Raw genomic sequence first — 13665 nt, forward strand, 5'->3', positions numbered from 1 at the left:
TATATATATATGTATATTTGTGTGTGTATACACACACATACATACTCGAAGTTATAGTAGAAAACTCTTGCCCAAGGTGCTACATGGTGGGACTGAACCCGGAACCATGTGGCTGGGAAGTAAACTTTTTATCACACAGCCGCGCCCATATGTGACCTACAACATGGATCTACTCGGTGAATTCTTTTTAGTTTCCGTCTGTCCAGTTATAAGTTAACTTGAAGCTAAAGAAAATGAGATTTGCTCAAGATGTCACGCTGTGGAATCGAACTTGGGACTGTGTGACTGCGAAACGAATTTCTTAAGCATTCGGCCATGCTGCATCTACGAACTGTTGCAATAAAGACGAGAATAAATGAAAACATATTCCGCTCTATTGAAAGTGCTTATATTTCTGACAATTAACTGATTTTACACACACACACATATAAATATAAATTAAAAAGTAAAATAATATATAGTTTTGGATGAATTTTGCCAATGACTACGCAACAGGTATCAGAGATTAATAATAAATTAAAGTGTTAGGTTTCAGGTATGAAGTTCTCCGTGATTTTTATTCGTAAGTTATGTATGCGTATCCATTCACTTTAGTTGTCTAGAAAAAATAAATACATATTTTGTAGCCACATTTATACGAATAATAAAATAAACAACATATTCAGGGCTCTAGCTACAATTAAAAGGTGTTCACATATATTTGTGTGTGTAACTGTGCATATGCGTTATATGTGTTTGTATATGTATATATATATATATATATATATATATATATGAAACAGACCACGCACTTGATATCTTGAGAGAGGAAAATAAATTTGTTGACTCAAGGCTGTCATGTTTTGAAGTTTTTTAAACTATTAAAGTAGAAAAATCCTTCTAAAATTAATTTATTTAGCTACCCGCCCTACCATCTCTCAAATACATACGCGCCCTCCTCTTTCACCATCCCAAACCATATCTGTTTTGTTGACTTATTTAATCTATAAGTTTCCGTTGATGGACGTTTAAAGACTTTTGTTCAATTTTCTTCTCTCTGGATAAATTTTATACGGAGATCAGATCGTGCTATAAGTTAATATCATAGTGGATGTGGAGTTATACAGATTGAAAACAAAAACCTTTTTTTTTCTATCTTCATACAGGAAGTTACGCGTTGACGGCAGGGAACCTGCAAATCTCGGGTATGTAATTAATTGTCTCTGATAATCACTTTAATTTATGTCTGTACAATCTGCTGTAGATGTATATCTGTCGATATACTGTTCTTTTTTAACAAATGACGATACTTTATATGTTACAAAAACTTTATAAAGTGACATACACACGCCCACACAAACAAGACATTTTTACGATATACTTTACGAGCTGACGAAATAGCAGCTAAATCACCTTCAAACCACATCTTATCATAAATAAAAAGGAACACATGATATAATATAGTCCTTGATATCCCTATAGTTGGGATGAACTTAAGCCTGTTAAATTTGTGTTAACCGACGGCTGAACAACCAAAACTATATATTTTTTGTTAGGAATATAATGAGAAAATATTTTGTCTCTATCGGAGAAAACATGTAGAAAATAATTATAAATTATACAATATATTCGGTGATTTTATCTCCTTTTTGTCATTAATTCTTCTCCCTTTTGTCCTTTTTTTTAAATATATTTATCGATTTTTGTTTTAATGTTTTCTTACCTGAAAAGTTTGACTAAACGCTTGATTAGTAGTAAAGTATGTATGTCTATAATCTGCTCTTTTATTCTTTTACTTTACTTGTTTGTTATTGGACTATGGCCATACTGGAGTACCTACAAGAATATATTAATCGAATTGTACAGTATTATATATTGACGAGTATACGAGTGTACACTTCGATTAATATATTCACTCTTGACAAATATACGAGTGTATATTTTTTTTCTGATTTATGGGTTCTTAGACGGATATATATATATATATATATATATATATATATATATATATATATATATACTAGTGTATTCTGCTTATTTAGTTCCAGTTTGAGATATTGAACACTATCGATGACAAAGATTATCAAGAAATATATGAGTGTATGTGGGTATATGAGATGCTATAAGAGTGTATGTGTGTATATATATATATAATTTTACAAGTTTGGGATAGTGACTTCGAAGTTACGGCCTGCTCGCCGTCGTTGGACTCTCAGTTTAATCTAAAATTGTTTTTATTATAATTGACATAAAGACTAACATTAATATATGTATGTACACACAAACACACACTGTGTGTGTGTTTGTGTTAATATAAAAACAACGTTAAACTTAAAGATTAATCGATACTTTTTAATGGAATACATGTTTATTAAACTTTTTCAAGGAAAAGATTGACTGTGATTTCGAAGTTTCGACTGGCTTGTCTTCGTCACATATCATTGATATATGGATAACGTTAATATTACCTATAAAAAATAGGTTAATTATGTAGAGGTATAGTCATAGGTCGTTACACACACGCACATGTGTATGTACGTGTATATGGATATACTTGTGTATGTGTTGCGGTAAAGATTTTTATTTTCCTTTTGTTTACGTGTCTGAGAAAATTTTTCGCTCATTCCCAGGTAATCTTCTCTAACCAACCAACTAACAATGATAATTATTATAATACTACCAGACCCAGTTTAATAATAATAGTCTCTATAGAATTTGATTTCTTTCATTTGTCGATCTTCGGTCATCGGGTTTATTCGTTCTGAAATTAGTATTATCGACTTTGCCGTTCATCCTTTCGGTGGCGATAAAATAGGTACTAGTTGAGCACTAGGGTCGATGTAATCGACTTATCACCTCCTCCGAACTTGCTGGCCTTGCGCCAAAATTTGAAACCATTATCATTTTTATTATATTTGTTGTCATCTATCCTGGGTTAACTTTGATCAAGCTACGATCAAAGGGCGCTTCAACCGTAGCCTCTCCGTCTTTTTGTTTCAAACAGCAAGTTTATCTAGGACTACTCAAAATTTGTCGTTCCGTTCTTAAACTAGTAAGGTGTGAATTAAGGACGATTTAGCTGCTAATTCTAGCATGTTAATTAATCGCATTAGGACTTCCTCGTTTTCTTGTTTTAAAATTTATTATTTGTATCATGGCTTCAAAAATAATGAGTGTTTGGAACTATTGACATCAACGTATGCTAATTAACACCTACTAATGAGGTTCTAGTTATTTGATTCTATAAGTTGTTATAAGGCTTATACACACACACACAGCGAAGGTGTGTAAGCCGGATCTTCGAAGTCACCGTCAACTTTTTTCTTTGTAAAAGTTTAATAAACAACTTGTACTACAACTACTAAACAAACGTCTATTAAAAAGTACGGAGTAATCTTTTGATTTATTGCTAAATTGTTTTTATATATAACTTGACATAAAAATACACACATCAGTACAAAGAGAATTTATTTTAATTATTCATTACGTTTGCAATAATATTATTTTATTACATTCAGTTTTCGATACAATACGGAATATATATTTAATAGTGGTAATTAATTCATTCATTAAAAGAGACAAATGACTTGACAAGCTCATAGTAGACAGATAAGTTACACAAATATATTCTAGTATTAAAATAATAATCCAAAAAGAAAAAATAAACAAAAATTCAGCGGGATTATAGAAAAATATTTTATCTGTGAAAAATTATAAACTTACAAAAAAAGGGGGTTTATAATTAAAAGAAAAGCATATTTGTAAAATATAAAGTGAGATAGAAAAAGGTTGGTCTAACATCTTTATTTTTGTAGTTTCTTCCGAGATTAGTCTTGTGTGCTTGTCAAAGACCTTTGATAAGCACACAAGTTGATTTAAAGTAGTCAGAATAGTTTAAGGTTAGTAAGCAAAAGAGACAAATATCATGTACAAACAGGTAAAATAGGTGACACGGAGGTAGTAGTTTTGTTGTTTTAATGGCTAGGTGGTAAATTAGTTTCACCTTTGTTGTAGGATAAGATAATAGGCGTTCACACCTGAGATACTGATAGTTCTCTCTCTTCGGATCTTTTTCGTTTTCTTCCAACTACTTGAAGATTTTTCAATTCTTAATAGAATGTTTTCAAATTTTCAACACGTAGTTTTGCATGCTGATGACAAATACCGCATTCATTTATTGCCTTCCTCAAACATTAATCACCCTCGTTTTCTTACTTACGTTAGTAGCGTGTAAATATATTATCTACAGGTGACGTGTGCCATTGAACACATGCACATACACACGTTAGCTTGCTCGGGATCTATTCTTCACTCTCATTAAAAGTTTGGAAACAGAAATGAAATCGTGAGTTAAATATTAAATAAAATCTCAATTAGCGAAAACAGGAGTAAATGTAATAACAACTATTTCATTGTTATCCAACATCAGAAAACGTCCCAGCTGTGACCATTCTATCTTTTTGTGTATTAGGAACGTCAATGTTCAATGTAGCCTTTATTTAAGAATAAGATGTTTACGAGGGAGATTTAGTTGCTATTTCGTTGTGTTTCGAAATATCCATAACGATTAAAGCGTACTCTTTTCTATTTTCATTTTTTTTCGTTTTTTCTTTTCTACTGTTATTTAATATACTAGTTTGTCAGAATAGTAATTTCAAGAGTCTGACAAACTAGAATAATAAATGATGACGAAAAAAAGGGAAAATGTATCAAGAATAGTGATAAAAAGTTCGGTTTAATTGTGAAAGCTATTCCGAAACCCGACCGTTATTTCTAGCATATCGGGCGACATATATTAGCACCCATTTTGTCAATTTTTATTATTATCGGTTTGCAAATTCTGATTAGTGGACTTTCAGAATAACTATTTCTGCCTCTTGGAGACAGAAAACGGCTAGGAATTGGGTGGTTGATTCCTTCTTTGTAACAACTTGTCTCAAAAAATAAATCTTTTTACATGTTTGTCCTCAGATTTCGTGTCTTTTCTGGTTGTCTTAATATTTACACTTGGTTTACTAGACGGGTGTGCAAGTGTATTGCTGGTATTTAGTAGGCAGACAGATTTTGTGCTTCAGCTTGTAAAATATAATCGTGTGTCGTTTCCTCGATGACAAGACTTTAAAAAGTTCCTGGTGAGTTGGATACCCGTATAAAATAAGTGTTTTCAATCTAAGCTCAATTTAAGCACAAGGCTAGCAATTTCATGGTCGGAGTTGGGGAATTCGATATTCTTTCTCAAAACAGGTTGGAGAAAAATTTTTCGTATTATTTATTCCCCATTATATACGTGTTTCATTTGCTAATAGGAATCACAAAATTGTACTTGTAGGAGAAACATGAAAAATATCTTCTATTAGAAATTCTTTAGACAATAAAATAATATTATTTTCAGGAGTTGGGGAATTTGATACTTGCTTGGAAACAGGTGAGAGTTGACAACAGGACATCTGACCATAGAAAATCTGCCTTGATGACCTGTCTGACTCCTACAAGTATGGAAAAGTGGATATTAAAATGATGATGATTCTTGGTAACTAGTTCAATCACTCTTATTCTATCCAGAATGAGAGAGTGTATATAAAGACAAGGTATTTACACCTGTTATGACATCAGCAGTATATATATATATATATATATATATATATATATATATATATATATATATATATTCATATGTATAAATTGTTTTTAAAATGGAACTTGAAGTACATAAAGCTATAAATGATAGCATGTACTATATTTGGTTTAAAAACCATTTGCATGGAAAAAAGTTGAAGGATGACAAGTTTGGAAGGATATATTATCTGGGCGGATACCGTATTAACTCTCAGTTAAGTTCCAGTTAATAGCTAACCACAACGATCAATATCTATGACTACAATTAGTTGTTAGTCACTCTCTGAATTCTTCTGATGGGTAATTCCATGTACTCTTCACTGGACAGTAAAAATTGTTTGGAGTATATATATATAGATATATATATATATATAAATGGCTCTGACAAAAGTAGCATTAATTTTCTTAGGTCATTCAAATTGCCTCAGTCACTAGACCAACTGAGTAAACCTATCAGTAATGTACCTATAATGACAATTGGAAATATCTGTAAGCCAAATTTGCTCAAATAAAGGAATTATATCTATCTATCTATCTGGGTCATCCCTCAGGATGCCCCAAGACTTTTTCCACGTTTTCCCCATTCATCTCGATCTTCCATAATGGTCCTCAGCTCCTGTACTCCTTCCATACCAGTATCCTCCAGCAAGTTGTCAATATAGGTCATCTTCCTCTTATCTCTCCTGGTTCTTCCTTCTGTTGGTTGCCAGAGCACTAGCTTGTTAGCAGTTAGATCGGTGTGTCTGATGCAGTGTCCAGCTGGCCTCATCCTTCTATGCTGTATCTTCAATGTTACTTTTGGTAGTCCCTGGTATAAGTCAGCGTTTGTTGTATGATGCTTCCAGGAGACATTGAGTGCCATTCTAAGCATCTTCGTATAACAACCGTCCAACTGCTTCTTCAGTGCTTTAGTGAGCGTTTCAACCCTATATAGAAGAACAGACTCCACTCTTGCCAGAAACAACCTCACTTTCAATTTCATTGTTAATTTTGAACTCCATACCTTTCTCAATTTATGGCATGTGCTCCAGGCTAGAGCTTTCCTTGCTACAATGTCTTTTTCAGTACTTTGTGTCCACGCACCAAGGTATTTGAAATTTTCAACTACCTTGAGCAACTGTCTCTCACTTTCACTGACACAGGCATTTTGTGGTTGAATACTTGCAGCTCTGTTTTCTTTGCATTACAGTACAATCTTACCTTCCCCAATTCCTGCTCTAATCTGTTCAGCACATCCTGTGCTTGATCTGTCCTCTCTCTTAGTAATACCAGGCCATCAGCATAGTCTAGGTCAGTTACTGTTACTGCTTGATGCTGTCTACTTCTTTGTCTATGCAGTTTGAATCCCAGTTCTTCCTTACCCTCATACGTTCTTCGCATTACATAGTCCAGAATGATGGTGAAGAGGTAAGGTGCTAGTATGTTGCCTTGTAATACTCCAGCTTTGACTTCAAAGTATTCCATCTCTCCATCGCTCTGGTGTTCTCATACAGCTTACTTATTGCTTTCAGAATTCTTGGTGGAATATCAAATGCTTTAAGTATCTTCTTCATCATTCCTCTATCTACTGAATCAAAAGCCTTTTTAAAGTCTACATAGATAATGATAGCCTTCCTGTTATGGCTCTTAACTCCCTTTATCAGTCTTCTAAGTGTGACAGTGTGTGATGTTGTTGACCGACCTGATTTGAATCCATTTTGATTTGGTCTCAATTCTTTGTCTATCTTAGGTTGTATTCGGTTAAGTATCATCTTGTTGACCATTTTTGCAACAATGGATGACAGACTGATCCCTCTGTAATTCCCAGTATCACTTAGGTCTCCAGTTTTGAGCAGTGGTAGCAAGCCTATCTCAGACCATTGTTCCGGTTCCACATTGCCATTTAGTAGTTTGTTTGCAAGTTCAAGGACGATGTCTAAATCACATCTCTTTAGTACTTCCGGTGGGATGTTGTCAGGACCAGTTTGTTCTCCTTCTTTCAGGTTACTTGTAGCTCTTTCTATTTCTTGCTTTGTGAAGTCTCCATCCTCGATTTGCAAACCGTCAAGTATCTTTGCTAATTCTTCATTTTCTGTTTCACTGTCAACTTCTGGATCCTTCCCAAGTAAGTTGTAGAAATGAGTGTATCACTCCTTGATTTTTCTCATCCTTTGATTTCCCTTTGATGATTCCCTGCTTTGCAGCTTTGTGACCAGTGATGGAGTCAATCAGCCTCCAGCTTTTCTCTGTGCTTACTCTTTGCATCTGCATTTTTGACCTGGGAGATCATTTCATCCAGTTCCTCTTCTTGAATCTCTTGGTACTCTTTCTTTCTTTGTAAAGTTTGTTTGTTTAGTATCATTGTATAATGTCATTATATATAATGACCATTATTTTAACTTATTTTATATATATATATCATCATCATCGTTTAATGTCTGCCTTCCATGCTAGCATGGGTTGGACAATTTAACTGAGGACTGGCGAACCAGATGGCTACACCAGGCTCCAATCTGATTTGGCAGAGTTTCTACAGCTGGATGCCCTTCCTAACGCCAACCACTCCGAGAGTGTAGTGGGTGCTTTTACGTGCCACCGGCACATATATATATGTATTCAATAGCTAATTAAAAACAGCACTGATGTTGTAAACATTATCACCTGCACATATTTAGTGTGTTTTAACACAAACACATTGAGTTTGAGTATGTGCAATCAATAATGTTTACAACTCTAGCGCTGCTTTTAATTCATTACAGAATTTAAGCTTATGTGTGCATTGTTGTCGCATACTAGCAAATAGTTCTTGCACTATATATTTATAGTTACAGTTTTGTCATTTGCTAAAAATAGCAACTAAATACTCCTCAAAATCACACAAATCACACATCAGCTATCTTAAAAAGGAAGTACACACTACAGTCATAGATTCACTTTCTGACAAAAACACAGGATGGTCATGACTGGAATGTCTTTCAGAGAGATTCAGCTGCTATTTCTAGCAAGTTTAGTTCCGTGAAATCGCCTGTTTTGGTCCAAGACCACAGGGTTTGGAATATGTGTTCAGAATACTTGAAATCTTTTGATTCTAACATCCTGGTTCTTTGATACAAACTTCCTGTTTTAAACTGATCTAAATTAAAATCTCTTCCATCAACATTTCGTGTTAATTTATGTTATAAACACCAGTTTAACAACAACATAATTACTTTGTTAAGTTTTTCATTGTTTTATCCTTTAGTATTTAAACCGGTCATATATGGCCAAAATATTCTACCTGTTTTATCTTCAAACCAACGAGATCTGGCCTCATACTTATCCTACAATATTACTCTAGGGGCCGCAAGCTAGCAGAATCGTTAGCACGCTGGGCAAAATGCTTAGCAGTATTTCGTCTGCCATTACGTTCTGAGTTCAAATTCCGCCAAGGTCGACTTTGCCTTTCTTCCTTTCGGGGTTGATTAGATAAGTATCAGTTATGCACTGTGGTCGATATAATCGACTTAATTCCTTTGTCTGTCCTTGTGTGTCCCCTCTATGTTTAGCCCCCTGTGGGCAATAAAGATTTTAAGTATTTCTCTAAAACTAAACAGTCACATCATTGAAATCTCAAGGTTACAAGGTAATGCATGTGAAGGCGCATGGCTCAGTGGTTAGAGCGTCGAACTTATGATCGTGAGGTTGTGAGTTTGAGTCCTGGACTGGGCTGCGTGTTGTGTTCTTGAGCAAGACACTTTATTTCATGTTGCTCCAGTTCACTCAGCTGTAGAAATGAATTGCGACGTCACAGGTGCCAAGATGTATCAGCCTTTGCCTTTCCCTTGGATTACACTGGTGGCGTGCAGAGGGGAGGCCGGTATGCATGGGCGACTACTGGTCTCCAATAAACAACCTTGCCTGGACTTGTGCCTGGGAGGCTAACTTTCTAGGTGCAATCCCATGGTCAGTCATGACCGAAGGGGGTCTCAGCAAGGTAATGCATGAATAATTCATATCAATGTGAATAAATAAGCATTACATTTGACAGAAATCTGAATGCTAAAGAGTTAAAACTTAATTGAAACAAAGGCAGTGTATTTCAACAGAAATATGGTAACAAAAGGGTTAAAGACCAGTTGAAGGATTGTACTACACAGTGTTAGGGAACTCAGGTATTTACATAGAATCTAATGTGTCTGTAAAGGAGCTGGTGTCTCTAAATCCAATTTGTTGTGTAAGGAGAGAGTCTATTGTTTGTTTAACCTTAAATTTGTGATGGTATGTTTGCTCTTCAGTAATGATTTCCAATTGTTTTGATCCATGTTACACTGAAAAAAGCACTAGAAGTGTGATGGCTCACTATCAATTTCTTAAAAGTTTTTTTTTTATATAAAAAGGTCAAATATTAATATTGTCAGAGATGAATGTACACATTACACTTTGTTGTAAAAGACTCCCCCAATTTACTACCCATAGTGAATTGGAGGTGGTGGGGAAGTTAAGGTGTAGGGAAAATCTTGACTGTGAAATGCCTAACAATGGAGATTGGTATTGAAAGAACCACTATATACAGCATTAAGAAACAGAACGAGAAATTATTGCAGTTCTATTCTGAGAGTGATGGAAAGATGTTAATGGGTCCTGTCTCCAAGATGTGCCATTTTTTAAGTGCAAATATAGTCATTCTGTAATTTGAAATACTTCCAGCTGTACAGAGTTTAGATGAAAGATTACCAACCTATCTGTCTATTATTCAATATATATATGTATACATATCTTTCCCTCTTTCTCTCTCTCTCTCTCATATATATGTATATCTGAGTATCCCGTCATTGGACAATTTTGACGAATACCTTTATTAAAATTTTTTTTTATTCCAAGGCAGATTTTTCTTATCTTGTTGATGCTTTGTGAGGGTCTTACTTAGTTGACCAGGTGAAACTCCTGACACACACACACGCATGCGTGCGCTCTCTTTCTCTCTCGGCATGAGTGATATTCAGAAAGTGAGAGAGTGTGGTAAATATATATATATATAGAGAGGGAGAAAGTTTACCATAAGAAAAACATAAATGAAAGAGATAGACAAATAGAATGTGAGAGATCTTTTCTGTTGCTGTCACAAATATTGAAATTTTAAAATTAAGTGAAAATTTTCAAATTTAGTATATTGATGTATTTTTTCATGCTGTGTTCGATTTTGTGATTCATTTGTCTCAGAAAAATTTTGCAAAAATGTTATAGAGGTTTAAAGTTTGATCATTTTTACCCAATCAGAAAACAGGATTTGTGTGTAAGAAAGAGCTCTGTATCATAAAATGAAAGTAAATATTAGAAAACAAGGTTTTAAACAAAATCAAAGCAACTTGTGAGAATTAACACATATACAGAAACAGAGAGATTGACAAAGAGTATGGTAAATATATATAGAAAAATAAATTGTTGGTGACAGAGTGAGATTTGTAGATCTAAAAGTTGAGTTATTTCTTGTAACAAATATTTTGTTTATATTTAAGGACAACATTCTCTTTGAGACTCAAATTTTGAAAATCAAGTTCGTTTTTCTCAGGGATGTACTGTTTCAGAGTCTTTCAGGGCTAAATACACATACATAAACCACATACACTCACATCTATATAGTAGGTATATATTTATACATACACACACTGTTTTATGTCCCTGTAACATAGTGGTTCAGCAAAAGAAACCAATAGAATAAGTGCTAGGCTTTAATAAGTCCTGGGGCCAATTTGTTCAACTAAAACTCTTCAAAGCGGTGCTCCAGCATGGCTGCCGTCAAATGACTGAAACAAATTAAAGATAAAGAGATTCTGGTGTTATTGTGTGCATTTATTTTTTTATTTTTAGATATTCCTGGTTTTCACAAATATAAAAATAGAAATACCAACATCAGAACAGACAGTTTAATCCATCATCACTGAAGAATTTATCTTATAGTAGTTTATTGAAGACAAATCAACCAAACGAAACTGATTCCTTCTCAAGAGAATATTGATTTCTTTTAGTGTAATCAGTCAACATATTGTTCTTGTACCAGGAGCCTGGTACAAGAATTATATGTTGACTGAAATTCCAAACACAGCTTATTGTTGCCATACCTAGCATTCACCTGTTTTTCAGTTGATATTGTGAAATCATTTTCTGTACCTACTTATGTTGGTCAGCTATTAGTCATATGCATATATGACATATTGTGATTGTAGCCCAGTGCTCTATTTGTTTTTTAAATAGGTTAATCGAAGGAGGAAGGTGTAATCAATGCTTCATGATCTTTTCAGGTTCTCTCTCTTTCTCTCTCTTCCTCCTTATCATACAAGACTTTATTAAGCATTCAAAGACCTGATGTTGTTGAGCCTAGGTCAAGTAGACATATAGTCAAAAAGCTTAACATCTGTGAGCATCTTATCTTCCTCCACCCTTTTTTGTTAACACAGTGTATCACAGATTATAGTATTGAAAATCTCCTCTTCATTTTATTCTAAAGACAGCACGACAGTGACTTTAACCCTTTAAGGTTGGGTGTGGCTTATTGACACAGCATGCTTTCCTCTGCAGAAGACGGGTGTGGCTTCTTCACAAACTGCTAAATTGTGAAGAAGATGGGTGTGGTATATAAGCCACATTTGCGTTATAAGCTGGAACTTGTGGAACTCTCAGGGAAAACAGGAAAAATGTGCAAAGTTTTCCAAATTGAGGAAGCTAGGTGACATTGAGAGAAGAAAGTGTGGAAACCCTCTTACATTACATTGGCATAATAAGTGCAATGTGACAGCGGTCACAACTTTCTGTGAAGAAGACATAGTAAACAGTTCTAAAGTAAATTATAAAATCAAGGAAGTTGTGAAGAAGCCTGACTGTATTATTAATTATTACAACCAACATATGCCGAGTTGATAAAGCAAACATGCAGCTGGCAATGTTTGAGTGTGCTAGGAAAAGTGTAAAATGGCATAAAAAAATTATTTTTTCACATTATGGATGTTGTCATACTGAATTCTTTTAATATGTACCTGACGAAAACTGGTAACCACATGATGTTTGAATATATCCATAGAGAAACAGTATGCCACTTGCTTGCCAAATATGGCAAACTCACAAATGCAGCACCAAGAAGATTGGCAAGTGGCACCATTGGTAGACTAATGACAGTTCCCTTCATGGAAAGACACTATCCTGATCATGTCCCAAGTACAGGAACAAGAAAAAAAAAAGGGCCAAAAATGGTGCACTGTTTGTTCATCCATGACCAAAATGGAACAGAAAGCAAGCTATGTGACAACTTGGTGTCATGAGTGCAAAGTGAGTCTCTAGTTACTCGCATGCTTTTGTGAGTTCCATACATGCAAGAATTAGTAAAATATAATCATAAGTAGTAACTAAAATTTAATTTTAAAATCTTGTATTTAAAAATTTTTTTGCTTCCTGCTGGAAAAGCCTTGCTATTTATACCCAACCTTAAAGGGCTAAAATGTTGTATTTATAACCATGTGGTTCCTTGTTCTATCCCATGGTGTGGCCTCTTGGGCGAGTGTCTTTTACTATAACCTTTGACTGACAAATGCTTTGTGAGTGAAATTTCGTCCATGAAAATGTCGCGCAGTAGTTCAGTGTACAGATATTTGACATAAAGAACCTTACTTGAAATACTTATGAGGGCCAGTGTCAGGAAGGGCTTCCAACCATAGAACTCTGCATCAAGATGTTTCATCCAACCCATAGTAGCATAGAAAAAAAAAAGTGGGTGTAAAATGATGGTGATGGTAGGGTGTGGCTTTTAGAGAATTGACTACTATTTCTAGTAGTGATAGGAAGCCCCTTATCTGTGAGTGATTTGAAACCATCTGCTGACAAAATATCTAAAAACATGAAAAAAAAAAGAGCAAAAACGTTTAAACTTCATCATTATCATCATCATTGCATGTGCCAGACATAATTTGTCAAAGCAGATTTTCTATAGCCAGGAGTGTTTGCACAGAAGACTGGAAACGAATGACACCACTTGTATGACTGATATTTGCTTACAACCAAAATGTAATATCAGGGCAAGATGCTCTCTCTCTCTCTCTCTCTCTCTCTCTCTCTCTCTCTCTC

General features: G+C 34.5%; 1 protein-coding gene across 3 annotated transcripts in view; it reads left to right on the forward strand.

Annotated features, from left to right (window-relative positions):
• The window catches only part of LOC106883406 (epidermal growth factor receptor kinase substrate 8), a 134064-nt gene that overhangs the window by 31878 nt on the left and 88521 nt on the right, over positions 1 to 13665 (forward strand). Inside the window, exon 2 of one of the 3 annotated variants that reach the window (XM_052971639.1) lies at positions 1146 to 1184. The exons of 1 other annotated variant lie outside the window; for it this stretch is intronic. The gene's annotated coding sequence lies outside the window, so the exon portion shown is untranslated. Of the gene's footprint in view, positions 1 to 1145; positions 1185 to 4199; positions 4325 to 13665 lie in introns of those variants that run through there. One more of the 3 variants, XM_052971641.1, reaches the window with a different exon arrangement.

Source organism: Octopus bimaculoides, chromosome 11 (assembly GCF_001194135.2).
Source record: "Octopus bimaculoides isolate UCB-OBI-ISO-001 chromosome 11, ASM119413v2, whole genome shotgun sequence".
NCBI classification, from domain to species: Eukaryota; Metazoa; Mollusca; class Cephalopoda; order Octopoda; family Octopodidae; genus Octopus; species Octopus bimaculoides.